Source organism: Cyprinus carpio, chromosome A2, assembly GCF_018340385.1.
Source record: "Cyprinus carpio isolate SPL01 chromosome A2, ASM1834038v1, whole genome shotgun sequence".
NCBI classification, from domain to species: domain Eukaryota; kingdom Metazoa; phylum Chordata; class Actinopteri; order Cypriniformes; family Cyprinidae; genus Cyprinus; species Cyprinus carpio.
In genome coordinates this window covers 10,525,407-10,545,124 of record NC_056573.1, presented here as the reverse complement: position 1 = coordinate 10,545,124, position 19,718 = coordinate 10,525,407, and the positions used below count along the sequence as shown (strand labels likewise).

At 36.1% G+C, this 19,718-nt stretch overlaps 1 pseudogene; it reads left to right on the top strand.

The window, feature by feature from the left end:
* The first annotated feature begins 4,786 nt into the window (after positions 1-4,786).
* On the top strand, positions 4,787-19,277 carry LOC109053043 (annotated as a pseudogene).
* The last annotated feature ends 441 nt before the right edge of the window (positions 19,278-19,718 follow it).

Genomic DNA, 19,718 nt, shown 5'->3' with positions numbered 1-19,718 from the left:
GCTCTTATTGTGGCCTCTGAATTGTTGTTGTCTGACTGAGGTCAAATATTGCTGTCTCTACCATGAGGACCTTTTAAGAGGTAATATTGTACTTGCATGCATGCTTACTGTTTGAAGCAGAGGTGACAAATAATTGGTTGTGACAAATAATTGGTTGGCAAAAAATTGGTTGTACATTTAATTTAATTAATTTTAAAATGTTTAATTTAAAATAAAAATGTAATTTTACATAATTACATTTGTTTTAAAATATTTAATTTTATTAAAATTATTATTAAACTATTTAATCAACCTCAACATAAATTTTTAAAGATTTGCTTCATGTCCTTTTACCATTTATTTGGTACATCTATGTGACATACACAACTGTTAAAAAAAATTCATCAAGGATTTGAACGAAAGTGACAATCAAGACATATCTTTAATCAAACAAGAACTTTTATCTTATTTGAACTATTAATTAAAAAATAAAAATGTATTCACAATTTCTGCAAAAATATTAAGCAGCACAACTGTTTTCAACATTCATAATAATAATAAATGAAAACATCAGCATATTAGAATGATTTTGAAGGATCATGTTACAATGAAGACTTGGAGTAATGGCTGCTGAAAATTCAGCTTTGCCATCAAAAGAATAAATTGTAATTTTACAATATAACTGTATGCAGTCTTGGTGAACATAAGAGACTTTTTCAAAAACATGTTTCAAAGACACGGTATTGAACAGTATATTGTTGGTACAGAAGCATTTGACATTTAAAAGTACCCCAAATCCAAAACATTACATGCCCAAGACTCTTTTTATCCTTGTAAATATAGAAAGCCAACGTTATTTTTCTGTAACGGAGGCCTTATTTACTTTCAGAGAGAATGAGAACACTCCTTTGTTCTAACTTTTCCGAAGACACAATGGAAGTGCTTCTTCCATTGAGCTCCTCCAGAGCCATTTAAAGGGGTTCATATTTTCCACTCTGCGTGTGCAGGACATTTACAGTTGGCGTCAGAATATCAGTTGGTCTGAGGGGAGGCACTTTGAAGTGTTTGTGGTATCACCACATCTGCGGGCAAGATGTGCACCCGACAGGGAGGGGGTGTTGAATATTGCCTGTCTTCTCCCAGGTCATGTGACAATGAACAACATTCCTTCACTCTTTCTGGAGCAGACGCACGTTGTGAAACTCTTCCCATCTTCATTCCACATCAGCGCCGACATAAATCTTCACACGGAACTATAATCAGTGGCCATGTTTTTTCTTTTGATTAATGATGGACTTGGCCAAGGCACTTATAAGACTCAAGGGGAGCCTCCATGCTAAGCAGCCCTTCAGTTAATTGTTTTCAGAAGGAACCGCCTCAGGAGGTTACAGTAAAATGTGTCCTACGAAGACTTACATTTCAACAGTTATTATAATATAAAAAGCAAAGAGACTTTCTAAAATGACAGTAAACTGAAAAATAAATAAATAAATGGGAAATCATTGGAAATGGTTAACCTTGGGTCAATCTAAACCCTTGTTAAACTGAATCCTGGGTTATCTTGCTTCACATTTCTCACTGCATATAATTTACCCAGGGTTAACAATAATCCTGGGTGTTTTACAAGGGATAGTTCACCTAAAAATGAAATTTCTGTACTCACCCTCAAGTTGTACCAAACCTATGGTTTTCTTTCAGCTGTTGAGCACAAAAGAAGATATTTTGAAGAATGTGGGCAACCAAAGATTATAAAATACTATAGAAGTCAATGGCCACCATCAACTGTTTGGTTACTGCAAAAGCAGTGCTAACTCTGTCCTGGAGCAGAGTTTCATACCCCAGGGTAAAAACAAAGTGGTACTAACCCTGCTTAAGAGTGAAACATACTTTTACCTGGGGTTTAAAGCAGAGTTTAAAGCAACAATAACCCAGGGCTAAGCGCAGTATGAAAAGCCCTTTTGTTTTATTTACAATTTCAATTAATCATTTTTAGTATACTGTGTATGAATGGTTTGTGTGGTGATGTAGTATGAGGGCTCCTGTGTTTGATCCCATTTTGTTCTGTTACCTTATGCATATTATTGGTGTCAGACGTGCATGGCGTGCTGCTCACCTACAGGTCATACAAGGCATGTGCATAAAACATGAGAGGAAAGCCAGAGGACCGAACGAGTGTCAAGTAGCTTTTGAGGTGTAATGACTTCTGAAGTGAGTGTAATGACCCTGAAGGTCACACAGTAGTTTGAAAAATGTTCCCTCAATGTTCTGGGCACAATTTTAACAAGTTCAGCCGATATAATTAAGTTGCTCTTTTTTTTTAATAAAAAATGTTTTCCATTTGGGATCAGTATCCTGATGTTTTTTCAGTCTGTCAAGACAGTAAAATCTCTAAATATAGCTAAATACCTTATTGACGCAAATTGTCAACAGTAAAATCACACTGTTATGAAGTACTGACACAAACAAGCCGGCTCGTAAATGTAGGGCAGCACCAATCCAGTCAGCCCACTGGCACCACACACATCCCACAGTCTGACACATGAAAGTACCTTCAGCTCAGTTACAACAGAACCACAGGACAGCAACTTCATCAACAGTTCAGTCTGCAATAACCATAACAGTCACACCACAGTCATTTTCACATTTCATTGATAACAAATGCACTGCCAGTAATATACCAAATGGGCCGCCTTTTTCATAAGCCCTTGAGCTCTTCTGCGTTTCTCAGACAGACAGCAGTGGAGCCATTTGTAACCATTATTAAAGTCATATTTCACAGCTTTGCCCGTAAATCACGCTGAAATGTTTCAAATTAGTTGGATTACTGTTTTACACTTCTCTTACACCTCCACAGCGCGTTATACACATCTAAAATGTCACAGAGGGTGGTTTGCAGGGTGGGCCGGGGAAACAAGCATCGTGTTTCGTGGTGGGACAAAAATGTGCAAACGACATTAAGCAGAGCAGGCACTCGATGTGTTATTGGCATGATATAGAGTGAATCCTCAAAACATGAGAAGCCAGTGAAATCATTAAAAGTTGAGGCCTGATTCTGATGCATCTGAAAAATGAGTGCAACGTTACACCTGAAAATATCGCTAAAACACTGGCCAGCTTTCAAGGGACATCAGTGTCTGTTTCAATGTCTCTTGTCTTATGGAAAGACAAGAAATACATGTTCTAAAATAAACATCTGAAGAAAAAAAAAGTACCACATGAGTGCAACTTTAAACCTCTATATATGCTTTAAATGTCGGTCTGCTGTCTTATGGAAATATTAACATTTGCTCAACTTATATTTACCATTTATTTACCTTATCAAATGAATGAATGCATGAATGAATGAATGTTTTGCCCTGACATCTGGCATCTGGGGGGGAGAAAAGTATCCCATGAGTGAAGTGTTTGACTGACCTGAAATTATTCCTAAAAAAAGCTGACTTGCTTTCAAGGGCCAGCATTGGCTTTTTCAATGTTTGTTGTTTCATGAAGACTTTAGGATTTGTTTACTTACTTTATAAATGTTTAGCCCTGACTATGTGATTCATCTAAAAAAATAATAATAATAACCTGAAAATATCCCCCCAAAAAATGTTGGCCAGCCTTCAGTGGCTGACCTGTACATGGATCCAACTGGATGATTCATCATGAGAAATGAAAACATTTAATTATGGTAAACTGGTTTCGGGTAATGCTATGACTCACATGTGTGAGCCAGCATAGATCATTATAGTATTGTATAACTGGTAAAGATCACTAGACTGAATCCGTGGGAACTCATGCAGAGAGTATATCCGCTGTCCTGTGCCATAGTCTGCTGAGTTTAGTAACACTGCTATATATAGGCCACCCAATGCTGTGACATATAGTTTTCACTATTCCCAAACATTACGGCTTCTCTCAGTCTTTTAAAATGTAACACATTCAATTGGTGTTCACTGCTGAAATGAAGATCAGCATGAAAGTGAGAATGGCTGATGTTTATGGTACAGCATAATTTAATATTGCTCATAAATATATTATAAACATCTGGTGACTTGGATTTTGAAACATTGTCCAATAGTAATACAGTAACACAAATCTAATCATGTCCTCCTGTTTTGGACTGTAAAACAGAGAAGAGCTGGAAAGATTAGCAGGATACGAGAATTCTGCAGCTGGACGGATCTAAAATCAGCAATTCCAACAAACAGGAATCACATCTTAGTGAATATAAATCCATCCATAAAATAATACAATACTCCCTGCTATACAATATTTCTAAATAAATGAATTACTGCAGTAATATAATCAATGCCACAATCTATATGAATTCCTAATGAAGAAATATGTCTGTTGTCTTATGGAAACATTACCATTAGCTCAACTGTAAAACTATGTTAGACAAAGTTGTTTATTTACCATCTAATTATCTTATTAAAAAACAGCAATAAATAAATAAATATGTATTCCTAATGAAGAAATGCATATTTGTTGTCTTATGGAAAAATGTGTTCAATTTACTGTAAAACAATGTTAGAGATTTACCACTTATTTACCTTATCAAAAATGCAAAAAAAAACAAAATATATATAAATAAATATAAATATGAATTCCCTATTTGCATGTCTGTTGTAAGTCAGATTGTAAAAGGAGTTGTAAAATAAAAACATATTATTAACTTCTTTAGAGACAGTTTTTGTTATTCCAACATGTAATCTGGAAACACTATACCACTATATTATCATTTCTGAAAATAAATTTTTAAACGAGACACTGCTGTTGCAAATCTTGGTCTTGCAGTAGTCGGTGTACTCCCGTCCTCCAGATGGCGAGCGTGCAGTATTTTGCAAAGGTAAGTTTAACATTTATCTTAAACGTACATTACAATATGACAGCGTTATGTTGAGTCGATTATTTCCATCTATTAAAGGAAAGACACTGCATATGTCATGTGTAGATTATAATCTGTGACTTTACCCTCACCGGTTTTATTTTCGACGAATTATTCTAAATCTGAGTCAGTTTAAATCATCCGCTTCACTAGCAGGTGGGCGTGGCCTACTGTGACCATCCCCTGATGATACCAGTGTCTCAGCTCATGACATTTGTGTCGCATTTTATGCCGGTTTCCTAGTGTTATGCACCTATGATGAACGCTCTTGTGTTGCCCATAAATGCTGTTTAGGTTTGACAGCTCACTGTAGAGTTTAAGACACTGGCAGTGTTTAATGCAACTCACAATCACATCCAATCTTGATCTCTTCTGTGTCTATTAGGAAATGTAGGACTGGTGATATAGATGTGCATCCAACAGAAAAGGCTCTAGTGGTGTACTATGAAGTGGAAGCATCTATTTTAAGAGAGACATGCAATGCCAGGCATGAGGAGAAGAAATAGTGCCAGAAAATGTAAGCAGAGATAAGTTGTAAATCAGTATACAGCATGTTCACACACATATAATTCTCTATTGTTCCTTTTTTTTTTTTTTTTATTCTTAATTCCAGCACTGATATTTCTGTGTCTGTGTTTGTTGTTTAGCATCCAGCTGAGGAGTCTGAATGCCAGCACTGATATTTCTGCCCTGGCCAGGAAGGTGGTGGAAGAGTGTAAAGTCATTCATCCATCAAAGCTGGTGGAGGTGGAACATCTGCCGCTGTATTTACAGAACCGAGAAAAGCCCAGCAGTAAATGTAAAAACCTATTTAAAACATATTTCCCAATGTAGAATTTTTTTGGTGGACTTTTTATGAGCATCTCACAATCTTTTTGATTTAATAATGTTTATATATCTATTTATTTTTATGTATCATATCACATTTAATGTTGCTTCATGTTGTCTGTCCTTAGTTGAGAAGAAGGAAAAGAAACCATCAAAACCCAGAGAACTTCTGCCATTTGAAGAAATGGAAGTACGCATTTTTTAAGTTTCACATTTTATGTGTACTAAGAGCTGAGAAAGCGACTGTGTTAACACATGTGATTAATGAAACATGTTGAATAATGCTAATTTTTAATATGTTTAACACCTATATTAAATTTGAAATGATAACAGATCCATTCTGTTGTGTCTGATTTTAACCAACTAATTCAAACCAGATTGAAACTGATCCACAGTTCAAATGTCTTTTTCTTTCCAAGTTATACATAAACCAAACCCAGATGGTACATTTAAAGTCATTTGTCGTCTTTGTTTGGTGTAATTTAATCATTATTGAAGCTCAACACATGAAATCTCACCCACGAGTAAAACTACTTCCTTGATAGAAATGTTAATAACAATGGAGGTCTGTGTGTTTATATAACAGTCCTACTACTTACTTTCTGGAATGTGTTAACTCTGATAAACTATAGCAAATCTCAACTGTTTGATTGTTATACTGTTGAAAAATGTAAACTATATTATTAGCCAGCGGTTTATATATAGTATATCAGATTTACCAACTTTATTGCAAATCTCAACTACTCATTTTTTTAAATTTCATTGCAAAATGTGAATATATTATCTCCCGCCTCTTTATATAAATGTGGATATTTACTGTAAGAATGTCCAGCTTTATCCACATATATAAAGTATACTCGCATACAATGTTATATATAACCGTATATATTATATAGCATATCTCAACTGCTTGATTGCTTGAATCATTGAAAAATGTAAACTATATTTTATCGACCAGCTATAATCTGCTAAATGCAGCTATAAGGCAGGAAGATATTAAGATATTATTAGCATCAGGGTTTTCTGTAAAGCTGCTTTGAAACAATGTGTATTGTGAAAAGGGATATAAAAATAGTTTACATATTTTAGTTGATTGGGAGCTTTGACTGACATTAGTTTTATAAAAAGTTGATGCATTACCATGATACTATGTTTCCAGATGGAGGCCAACATCAACAAAAATAAAATATAACATTAAACTGATCTATTAAATCAAACCATACAAGATAAGATTATACACTCCAATCCCCAACCTCCATCATACCCATAACAATCATAACCTAGAGGAGCTCCTACATAATGGTACTAAAATAGCTCATTTTTGTTCTCAATTCACTGTCAGTAGTGTTATTCTGCAACAAACTTAAGTCATGAACATATGAAAAGACATGAACTGCCGCATAGCAGTGACTTCCATGGTTCTGACTGCTCTTGCAGTGTATGCTTGATTTTGTCATAGATGTTGGCAGATTATCCGGTTGTTTGTGAGTTTGTGATGAGTTTCAGAGATTGTTTTTCAGAGATTGCACTTGGAGCTCTGGCGCGGGTACTGAGAGAGGACTGGAAGCACAGTGTGGAGCTAGCAACTACTATCATCTATCTTCTTCTGCTTCTCAAGGTACACAATTTTGATGCAGTTTATTTGGTCTTTTTGTCAACAGCTATATTCATGTTTGTTGTGGTGCCTTAAAGGGCCTGAAATAGAATCAGGTATACAGTGTTCCAGGAGGATCTTTAATGTGCTGTCGGCACAGTGAACTCTCTCTGAGAAGTAGTGTCTCCAAAGCGCGTTATGTTGGCAGCGCGTCACTCCGGATAATTGAAAATGGGCAAAGAGGCGGGAGCTGGTTGCTGAAAACACGCCCACCTAGCTCGACGGCATTTAATTATGCAGATCTTTAAGGCTTAATATAATTTAAACGGATGAGTTATAAAAAATGAATTTGAATTTGAACCAGGCTGTAAACTTTTTTTTTCTGCTGTAAAGTTTAACATGGGGAGTCTATGGGATTGACTCCCTTTTGCAGCCAGCCTCTAGCGGCCATTTGCCGAATTACAGTTTAAGTCACTTCCTTGTTGGCTTCATGAGAGAGAGAGCGGGAGGTTGCCTTGGGCTAAAGTAAACAGTCTCTCTGAGAGTGGCTGGAAGAGAGGGGCGGGGTCAGCAGAGCTCATTAACATTTAAAGGAAAATGCTACAAAATGGCTTGCTCTGAAAAGAGCTGTTTTTAAACAGTGTAAAAAAGGTGTTTTTTACACAACCATTGAGAATTTTTAACAAAACTATGTTACAGACTTTTCATTAAGACCCTAAAAAACAAAATAAACTTTTGGAAAATGGCAACCCAATAACCCCTTTAAGAAAACCGGCATACGCTCTCAAAACGTCTTTAGTAGCTGCAGATCAGGTTACTGCTTTCACTGAGATAGCTGTCAGCATTTATTTGAGCTATGAAAGTGTGTGCTCTCATTTGATGGTTTTCCTTGGCTCTCATTTTCAGAGGGCTAATGTGGAATTTTTTTTCACAAGCTGGAATGACTTAGACATTTGAAGGATGTATTTGAAATGTATGATGAGTTGTTTGGCCCGATCTTTCAGTTCTGTTTATGTACTAATCAGGACTAGAGTATGAAATTCATCTGGCATGTCCGTCTCGGTGTCTCTGCATACCAGCCATTCTCTAGTTCTCAGATTGTATCGCATACATCAGTGTCTGGCAGAATGTGGCAGGAGAGGTTGGGAGAGGACAGACCCTCACCACTCGTGTTCTTCCTGCAGTTTCTTGCAGTTCCATGGACTCATTACACACTATAAGACTGGCATGCTGTGCATGAACATCATCAAGCATGAGCTGAAGAAATATGACCTGTGAAAGGATGAGTTAGAGAAGAAGAGCAAGGCTTATATCCTTTTTGTCTCTCTCTTTTCAATCCAAAAATTAATAGCACAAAACAAATGTGATAAACGAACTAGATTATTCCTTAACATATCTATGTGACGACGACCCCGGAAACCAGAGATTGCGGAAGGAGCATGAGAAAACCCTTAAGAAATACCAAAGCTTCCTGGTCAAACAGGAGCAGCTGCTGCGAGGTACAGGAAGTGAAATGTTTTATATGGCACAGTTTAGTCATTCATGAGGCCTTGTTTATGTGTTCCTCTTCCTCCCCATGGCTCTAGTTGCATTCTACCTGCTGTTGAATCTGTCTGAGGACACCCGCACTAAGCTCAAGATGAAGGACAAGAACATTGTGCACCTGCTGGTCAGGTCTCTAGAGAGGGACAATGAGGAGCTGCTGGTGCTGGTGGTCTCCTTCCTCAAAAAGCTCAGCATCTTCTTGGAGAACAAGAATGACATGGTGTGTCAAACACATCAGAAGCTTTGAAATACAATTTCATGAGTTATAAAATCATTAAACACTGCTGGTCAAAAGTTTGGAATAATTAAGTTTTTTGAATGTTTTTAAAGGAAGTCGCTTATCCTCACCAAAGCTGCATTTATTTGATGAAAAATACATTAAAACAGTATTGATAATATTGTGAAATATTATAACAATCTAAAAGAACTTTATAACTGTATTCTGTTTTAATTTATTTTAAAATGTAACCTGTTCTTGTGATGGTGAGGTGAATTTCCAGCATCATTACTCCAGTCTTCAGTGTCACACAATCCTTCAGAAATCATTCTAATATGCTGATTTGGTGCTCAAAAACATTTATTATTGTTACCATTACGTTAAACTTTTTGCTGCTTTGTATTTTTGTGGAAACTGATTCACTGCTATTCACGAGTATGATTAAATTTTTTTTTATATATATATATATATATATTATTATTAAATTTATCAAAAGGATTTCAATTTCAAATTCTGTTCTTTCGAACTTTCTATTCATCATAAAATGTTTCACTGTTTCCACAAAATGTTAAGCAGCAAAAGCTGTTTTCAACAACAATAATAAGAACCATTATTATTAATTGAGCACCAATAATAATTGGTAATATTTGAAAATCAGCATATCATAATTTTTGAAGGATCATGTGACACTGAAGATCGGAGTAATGATGCTGAAAATTCAGCTTTGCCATCAGAGGAATAAATTATATTTAAAATATATTAAAATAGACAAAAGTTCAATAGTAAATTGTAATAATATTTCACAACACAACATTACTTTATAATCAAATAAAATAAACCCATCCTAGCAGAACAGAATATAAAAAAAAAAACAAAAAATAAAACATTTTATATAAAATATAAAAAAAAAACATTAAAAAATCTAAATTATTCCAAACTTTTGACCAGTATATGTAAATATAATATAAATATGATGCATTTTATTTAAGCATAAAGGTGCACCTTTAAAGGTGCTGTATGTAGGATTGAAACTGAGTGATTGAACTAGGTATTGCAGTCCAAATTCAAAATATTGGAGAGGGTTTTTTTCACCCATCCCTCCTCCTCAGACTTGAAGCAGAGGCAGGTTGCCAGATTGACGACACAAAAAGGAAGGAGTGCACTTGATGATGAATGAAATGAAATAGCTGTGTTTTCCGCCAACTGGCAACCCAAAATACAATTGGGTAAACTGGCAGTGGGCGGTTTCACAAACCAAAACAAAGAATCACATTCCGGCCCAGAACGCACATTTTCAAAGGAGAATAACTGACTGTAGCATTGTTTTTCAGATAAACAAGTATGTTAACAGCGTGTTTCTTAAATATCTGCAAACATATTATATACAAAATCTTACATATAGCACCTTTAAGTGTAATTGTTTTCTTTAAAGGTGCAGTGTGTAATTTTTAGGTGGATCTATTGATAGAAATGCAATATAACATACATAACTTTGTTTTCAGAGGTGTATAAAGACCTTACTTAATGACCCATTATGTTTTTATTACCTTAGATTGAGCAATTTATATCTACATACACCGCGGGTCCCCTTATATGGAAGTCGCCATCATGTTTGTACAGTAGCCCTAAATGGACAAACTGCTCTACAGAGCGTGTTTCATCACTTTGTTGTTCTTGCGTATAAAACACTGACAAAGAGATGAACAGCTAAAGGGAGGGGTGAGCGGGGGACTGAGCCGTTGGTTGCATTTCGCAACCTCACCTCTAGATGCCACTATAATATACACACTGCACCTTTAAGGTGTCCTGGAGAATGATGGGGTCATTTAAATCAGGAAGTCTCTGTCATTGCTGAACTGTGATTCGTCCTGGTTGTCCTACACTGCTCCGCTGTCAGCGCACCTGGAATCAATCTACTCTGGCTCTGAATGTGCATTTATCAAGACAGATGATAGAAGTTTTTTTTTCCCTGTATCCCTTTACCAAATCCTTGTTGTAAATAAAAGAAAAAGACTTTTGGCTTTGAAAATCTTTCATCATGTTGTACATAAAAACACATGTTGGACAAAAAAAAAAAAACTCTGGCTATTGTAGGAGCAGCTGAGAATAGAAGATGATTCTGTTTGTTTCTTCAGACTAAGCCGTTAAAAGATTAAGTCAATTTATGGAGTTGTTTCTTTCAACATCTAATTTAAAAAGTGTTATATGTATTTCCCTTGTGCCTTTGTTTGTAATAGGCTGAAATGGACGCTGTGGAGAAGCTGACTTGTCTGGTTCCTTGTGAACATGAAAACCTGATGAACGTCACTCTGCGACTCCTACACAACCTCTCCTTTGACATGGGCCTGCGTGGAAAAATGGTGCATGTGGGTTTGCTACCTAAATTTACTGATCTGCTGGGTAACTCTCTTTTAACATTCATATTAATGAGACTGGACCATCCTTCCACTGTAATTGAATTGCACTGTGGTTTACAGCATGGTTTATTAAACGTTTTCAAACTTTTTGAAATTCTGTAGAAATAGTGATCATTATATATGTACATATCGTACCATTCAGGCGTAAGATTTTTTTTTTCACGTATTTCATGTTTTATTCTCACCATGACTGCATTATATTCAAAAATGCAGTAAAATTGTGAAATATTATTACAATTTATAATAAGGTATTTTCTATTTTAATATTTTAAAATTGTAATATCTTCCTGTGATGGCAAAACAGCAGCCATTTAGATTTCAGTGTCACATGATTCTTCAGAAATTATTCTAATTTGCTGATTTGGTGCTCAAGAAACATTTTTAACAGCTGTGCTGTTTAATATTTTGTGGAAACCATAATATATATATATATATATATATATATATATATATATATATATATATATATATATATGTATATACATATATATATATATATATATATATATATATATATATATATAGTGTATATCTATATATATATATATATATCTATATGTATATATGTATATGTATATATATATATATATATATATATATATATATATATAGATAGATATATAGAATTCTTATATATGAAACAAAACAAAAAAAAACCAAACTAAACCCACAGTATTTAAAAATAGAATTATCTTTTCCCACATTATAAATGTATTTACTGTCTAATGAATAAAAAGTATTCCTTTCTTTAAAACAAAACAGAACAAAACAAAACCTTACTAACCCCAAACAGTAATATATAAATAATCATTATTATTATAAGTATTATTTTTTGTTTTTATTTCTTACTGTTTAAAAACTACGGCTATAAAATGTCACATAACTAATGTTAATCACATACAATTCTGACAACTTTTTAAAAGTTGAAAAAAGAAATGGTAATAGTGTCAAATATGGCAAATTTGTTGAAAAATTATAAATAGTGTTAAATACATTTATTTTATTTCTTAAGGCAACTTTAACAACCCCAAAAATTACAATTTGGAAAATCCTTTTTTTTTTCCTCTTTAATGTTTTGTGCACTCCACCACCTTTTTAATAACCTGGACCTGTTTGAAAACCCCTAATTTAGAAAAGCTTGTAGACCAACTCTTTGCACATCTAATCCAAGTTACTCTCTTAAAGCAGTAGATTCAAAATGAACTAGATAATATCATTTTCCTCTTTTCCATTTGAAATAAATCTTTTTGGCTCAGCACATAATGAGCGAAAACTCACATTAATGAAAAAAATAAAAAATAAAATTTCAAATTAAACAAAATAAATATATCTTTAGATGTGTATTATACACTCTTATCTTCAATCTAGAAAGAGACTATTTAAGGTTGCATCCAAGGATTTGCGTTGGAAAATCAGTAATGTTGAAATGTTTGAAAACCACCATATGATCTACATCAGAATAATTGTCTTTACAAGCTGAAAAATATACAGTTACACTGAAACCGAAAACCTGCTTTGGCAGAAGCTGGTGCAGGTGCAGATGATGGAGGTTTGGCTTAAATTATGGCCATATCGGATACCCTGACTCAAGTGAAGCCGAACACATTTACCCAGTGCTTATGAGTTCAGCTAGTCATGTCATAGGAGAATAATTCCTCTTTGTGTCTGTTTTCATTTTCAGTTGTTCACAACAATCCAACAGCACTTCTCATGCATCTCTGTCAGGCATCCACCACAATATTTCTAGTAATTTGATGCATCATATGACATGCATCGCTGTTCCTGACCAGCTCGAATGACACCTCCACATCCAAATGAAAGCTGCCTTGTAAATCCTTCTCGTGATTATATCTAAGGGCTTAATTGTGCGTTTTTTTCAATGTGTTAGCCATTTACGCTTCAGCAGTTAGGGCTGAGTTTAAGAGGCTGCCTGGCTGCCATCGTAAAGTGCCCTCTCCGCTTACTCTAACTGAGGTGAGGCAGCGACGTGGGTCAATGCAGTCTGTGGCCACTAACTAGAAGCACATGTTCCGGCCACCGAGGGCCCGCCCAGGACGGCCCTCGCTTATTAATGCCACTTTATACCTCCTCCTGTGTCCCCAATTAAACAAATTAAGCAAACCTCCTTTTTACCTACTCAGCTTTCCCTCACTCTCTCTTCCTTTTTTATCCTGATATCCCCAGCGGTCACATCTGCTTCTAATCGCCGATGTGATAATGTGTTCTCTAGGGTGTCTCGGGTTCCGACTGCCACGGTCGGACTCATAATGACTGATTATGGCATTGCTCTATCTGAGTGTTTCCTATCTCACAGGAGAGTATCAGCATTTGGGAAGAAGAGGAGGAGGGCGTAAAGTGTTATTAATGAGAGTGTTTGTAGGGAGAAGTGTGAGTGTGTGTGGTGCATGTGTATCTACTGTCTCTCTCTCTCTCCCTTGTGGACGGAGTTTGGATTGTAAATGCATACCCCACATGCTCTTATCTGTAATCTCCATGATAAATGATTCGCTCTCAGCACGAGCCAGTATAAATACATTACCTAACTGACCGCGACTGATCAATTTAGATAGCGCTTGAAAAGTTTACATGCGGTGTGAATCTCTCTGAAGGTTTTTGTCTCATCTTTTCTGGAGGTGATGACACACACAAGCACGTAGTGATGCGTATCCTCTACCACATCAGCGTGGCTGACAAATCTAAATGTTCACGTATACAGACTGCATTCCTCAGGTCAGCATCTTCTTCACTCTATTCACTTTTGATTGAGATTGGGGCTTTTGATAATTGATTATTCTGTTGGTTATTTGCGAAATATAGAGGTTATGTATAAAGAAACATAAGAAAACATTTTAAATGATCAAATAAATGATATTAAATAATATTAAAGGGATAGTTCATACAAAAATGAAAATTCTGTCAACTTACCCTCACCCTCATGTCATTACAAAACATATTTTTCTTTGAAACATAAACACAGTAAACAAAGATATTTTGAAGAAGTCTAGTAATTAAATACATTGGGTTTCCACCAACTTCCATTGGATCGATAAAAATTTCAATGGAAGTCAATAGAAACTGAAATTACCAATATTCTTCAAAAAATATTCTTTTATGTTCCACAGAAGAAAGAAAGTCATATAAGTTTGGAACAAAATGAGTAAATGATGACAGATATTTTTTTTTTTACTTTGGGGTATTTTTTTACTTTGGGCTATCGCTTTAAAAGAAAGCAAACCAAAATTAATTGTTAACAGGAATAGGAAGAATTTTCTGCCAGAACACACATCATTCCCTTCTCTTATCATAGTGACTCATCACTGTAATCAGATGACGTTTTTCAGTAATGAAGTAATGTAATGAGGCTTTCGCACTGGTGGAACATTTTCATGTTCCTGTAACTGTTTGCATACCTGCTTTTTGGCATGTTCAAACTGCAGAGACTGGATTCAGTTTTATTCATAGGAATGCCTTTTGAGGGGACTAAATTAGCTCCTACTTCTGAGTAGAGTCTAACCCAGCAAAACACGGAACTGCCAGTGACGTAAGTGTACGTCGATTGGCCAAACCCATGCCATATGAAACACCAGCACCCGCCATTTTTAAAAAGACGTGTAAACACAGTTTACATAGACTTACTCCACGAACATGGAAAACAGAGATAGATGGACTGACCCCAGATGTGAAGAGCAAACATTGAAGTTACAGTCTTTATAAGGGCATCTGACTTAAGGGTTTACATTTAATTCTGTCTGTCAATAAACTGATCCTCCTCAGAACAGGTCTCAGTTAACCCACATGACATACTGCTGCTCTGGTGTTCTGCTGTGAAGATGGCATAAGTGTATATTTTTGTGCATAAAGTGATTTAAATGTATGTGCATGCCTGATGTGAACTAGGAAATTTTTCCGTTCTTGTATTATGTTTGAACATAGAGAAACAGTTTCACAGACAGGGCTTAGCTTAAGCCAGGACTAGGCCTTGGTTAAATTAGGATATTTAAATAACTTTTATAAAAATGCTTTCAGAACTTTATTGGTGTGCACATATATATATATATATATATATATATATATATATATCTATATATATATATATATATATATATATATATATATATATAGTAAGTACTGCAGAAGTACTAAAAGGTATTTTGTACTATGCTGTTTCGAACATGTTTTTGCTGATGTGGTGTGTCATGTATGCCACTAAAGTGGGCTAATTGCAGCACTGTCTTTCTCTCACATGGCGTTAATGAGATAACAGAGCTAATTTAATGGGAGGGGGGCCTCTGTGGGGTCACCAGCAATTGCCTGGGTACAATTTCTCTGAAACAACTTCTGCCCGAGCGTTGTCATCTTTAAAATGCTTGTCTTCTCTAATTGGGTGAAAATGTCTACCAGATGCTTGTAAAAAAAAAAAAAAGGTTAAATTCCTCAACCTAATTTTTCTGCCAATCCGCCTGGAGACGGTCAGGGCATGATGTCAGAATAGCTGTGGTACTCCTTAGGGAGGTATGCAAAGCTTTTCTTTCTTTCTTTCTTTCTTTCTTTCTTTCTTTCTTTCTTTCTTTCTTTCTTCCTTTCTTCCTTTCTTTCTTTTCTTTCTTTCTTTCTTTCTTTCTTTCTTTCTTTCTTTCTTTCTTTCTTTCTTTCTTTCTTTCTTTCACTTGTCCATGTTTTTATTTCTTACATTTGTTCTTTTGATTCTCTCATTTGTTTATTTGTTATTTCTTAGAGTTGTTTATTCATTTGTTCATTCTTTCATTCGTTCTTAAGTTTTATTTTTCTTTCTTATTTGACTCTTCATCAATAGCTTCATTCCGTGTGTCCTTTTGTGTCTGTGGATCTGGGGTCCCTCAGGTCTGTGCTGGCAGTTAGACTGGACCCTCTTCTGTAAGGGAGGATTTAGGATTTAGATCAAACGGCCTCGCTGCTCTGGGTTCTGAACTGGCGAGAAGAGGCCCGGCACTGGACCCATTCCTCTGCCACAATGGGGTCTCTCTATAATTACTCAAAGCTGTGAGGTTTTTGTGTGTGTGTGAGGAAATGCTTGCAGGGCTTATGGAGCTATGAAACCATGGAGAGCTAAGAGAAGGAGGTGGGAGGGAGGGGATGACTCAGGGGAACGAGGCAGGGCCTCCCATTGCTGGTAAATAGGAGCAAGCAGGTGCCAGTGAGTCTAGACTGCGTGATTTGGAGGCCTGGGACCAGGTTGTGTGATACTCAATATGGGAACGGCCTGATTGCTCACTGCTGCCTCTTCACAGGCCTGCGTTGGTCTGTTTGTTCCTTCTTGTTCAGCATCCAACTGGCCCGCACCACGGCCTGTACCCATTGCGGCCTATGGAGCTCCTCTCTCTTCATCTGTTCATGTACTTATCCCTCTTTTTATCCACACATGCTGAATCCATTGGCCAGTGGCCAGTTATCTCCTTAAGATAGACCTGCCAAGTCTCTCTTATTGGGCCGTTATCAGCTGCAGCATTGACCTGATTGAAGGGGACTGTGGGATATTTTCTCAACTCTCTCTGGCTTTTGAACAAAATTACAAATAGCAATCCTTTCGCCAACACTGACAGCACTAATACTTCTCCCTGTCAGGGACCGCCTCTTTCATCATTTGTTTCTTTTCTTTTGTTTTCCCTCTGACTGTTGCACGATACTCCACATGCAATGCTCCTCAGTTTTGAAATGTGCTTTAATAGGGCCATTGTGACATTTGGAAACCACAACTGCGCCCTGATCTGACAAACTATTCCAGGCTTCACATTAGATTAATCTTTTCAAGGTACTTGTCTGTCAACCCAGATTACAGTTGTTGTTGTTGTTGTTGTTGTTTTTTGATTATTGTTATTAAATAGTACTGTTTATTATTAGTGAATTTATTTTTCAATTACAATTAACATTTAATTGTAACAAAAAAATTATAGCACTACAACTCTTAACATAAATTATAATAAATAATAATCAGTAATCAATAATAAGATTTATACTTAGATAATTTTATTTAATAAAATATTGATGTCCTGATTCTTTACTACTTTACATTTGGAAACACATTAGTTTATAGGTGAACCTGAAGCATGGCATGCGGTATAAGTGAACTGAAAGGACTAAACCGGTCTAAAAGGGTCTAAGTTGTGCTAAATATGACATCATGTTAATCATTGTGAGCCTTCAAGCATGTAGTACACAGTTTTCTGCAGTTGTGATATTTTAGTTTAAATGCATTTGCTGTTGCCTCTGTAAAAAGTAAAAACTCTGTCAATGCACATTTTTGGTGCACTGTTTGCAGCAGTAAAGAAAGTTTGGGTGTGTGAGCAGCTCATGCAAATGCTCTTTGAACATGGCAAAGAGAGAATCGACACTGAGCTCATTTCCTTCTGCATCAACCTGGCTGCTTATAAGACTAACGCTCAGATTATCTGTGAGGGTAAGAGCCTGAATCTCATTTCTCCTGAAATAAAATGCAACGCTGAGCAACACTGTCAAAATATCTGTGTTTACATGTCATAAAGCATACTGTCACACATTAGCAACAACTGTTGCTCTTCTGTAATAAATAATACAGGAAATCTGCTCAAACTTATGATCAGTCTCTGGCTGAACATGGTTATTTGTGTATTTGCTCTGCAGGTAATGGATTGAAGATGCTGATGAAAAGAGCACTCAAACTGAAGGACCCGCTGCTGATGAAAATGATCAGGAACCTCTCACAGCACGATGGACCTCTGCAACAGCTCTTCATTGTAAATACAATATTCTGCCATTCAATTAAGAGTCACAAGTTACACATTATAAACTTTTAAAACATCAAAGCGTCATTTAGCATTGTTGAATTGACTTTAACTTTTAATCATTCACTTTTAAGCTCAAAACAATACATAGTGTGGGCAGTACTTATAATAATTAAAACTTATTACAGATTCAATTAAAAAAATATTATTATTGTCATCTTATTATTCTTTTATATATTCGATAGCCCAAATATTTTTACATTCGTAATTTCATTAAGCAAAATTGAAATTGTGCTAAATGAACACCTAAAGATATTTTGTAATTTACCCTTCAGGACTATGTGTGTGATCTGGCAGCTCAGATCAAGCGGGAGGGCGATGAAGAGTTTGTTATTGAGTGCTTGGTTACAATGGCAAACCTCACCATACCTGTCTTGGACTGGGAGCTCCTGCTGAAAGAGTGCAACCTGGTGCCCTACCTCAAAGACCACCTCAAACCCGGTAAAGCATTGTGTAGGTGTTTCAGGTTATATTTGTAATGGAAAGCTAATATACAGCCTGCTCAAACAATACAGTAGTACACTGTGTGAGTAGTTGACACATAATGGGCCTTTTTTATTGACATCAGGATATTAGATCACAAACTTTACAAGTTTTTAGTAATTTTTCTCTTGTAATCCAAGACGCCCCAACTTTTGTCATCAACCTCATTAATTAAATGAAACAAGTCAACAAACACATTTTCCCAAAGGTTGTAAGTCATCCATTGGCATTCCTTATTGGAGTAGTATGAAATATCATTTTTCATTATGCTAAACCAGATGTGACCTTTGACCTCTGTGTTTCAGGCTCAGCAGAGGACGACCTGATCCTGGAGGTGGTGATCATGATGGGTACGGTGTCAGTGGACGACTCCTGTGCCGTCATGCTGGCTAAGTCTGGCATCATTCCTGCTCTTATTGAGCTGCTAAATGTTAAGCGCACTGCCAACATTTACAGACATTCATTAGCATTGAGCCAGAGCATGAGTGCTTAAAGAAACAAACGGATCTCCAAACCCTCTCAATGTAAAATCTTTTTCATTATCGCTAGCCATAAAAATAAATTCCAGAAGAAAAGATCAGTGCTGTTTTGATTTCTACTTTTGTTTGGCCGAATCGCAACAGCTGCCCTCCTGCTTTGCGTGTCTGTAGCCACTCAAGTACCAGATTTCAATTTGGCATGCTTTGTCTTCCCTAATGTGATAGGATGAAATGAGTTTTGATGAGTTTATTTAGACTAAACTAATATTAAATTAGAATAAATCAGAATAAATAAACAGCCCATGGCTGCGTGAGACAAAGAGGGCTGGTTCTGGCTTTATGCATTATGTGCTGGGAAGTGACAGTGTTTTCAGGAACAGGAAAGCACCAGGTTCATGGCATGCATCAGATTTGCTGGTTCTGCTCAATGTGAGCCCTCATTTCAATAAATGCCTGATGGCGGGGCCATCATGAAAAGAATAAATGTTTAAGGGGCCAAAGAGGTG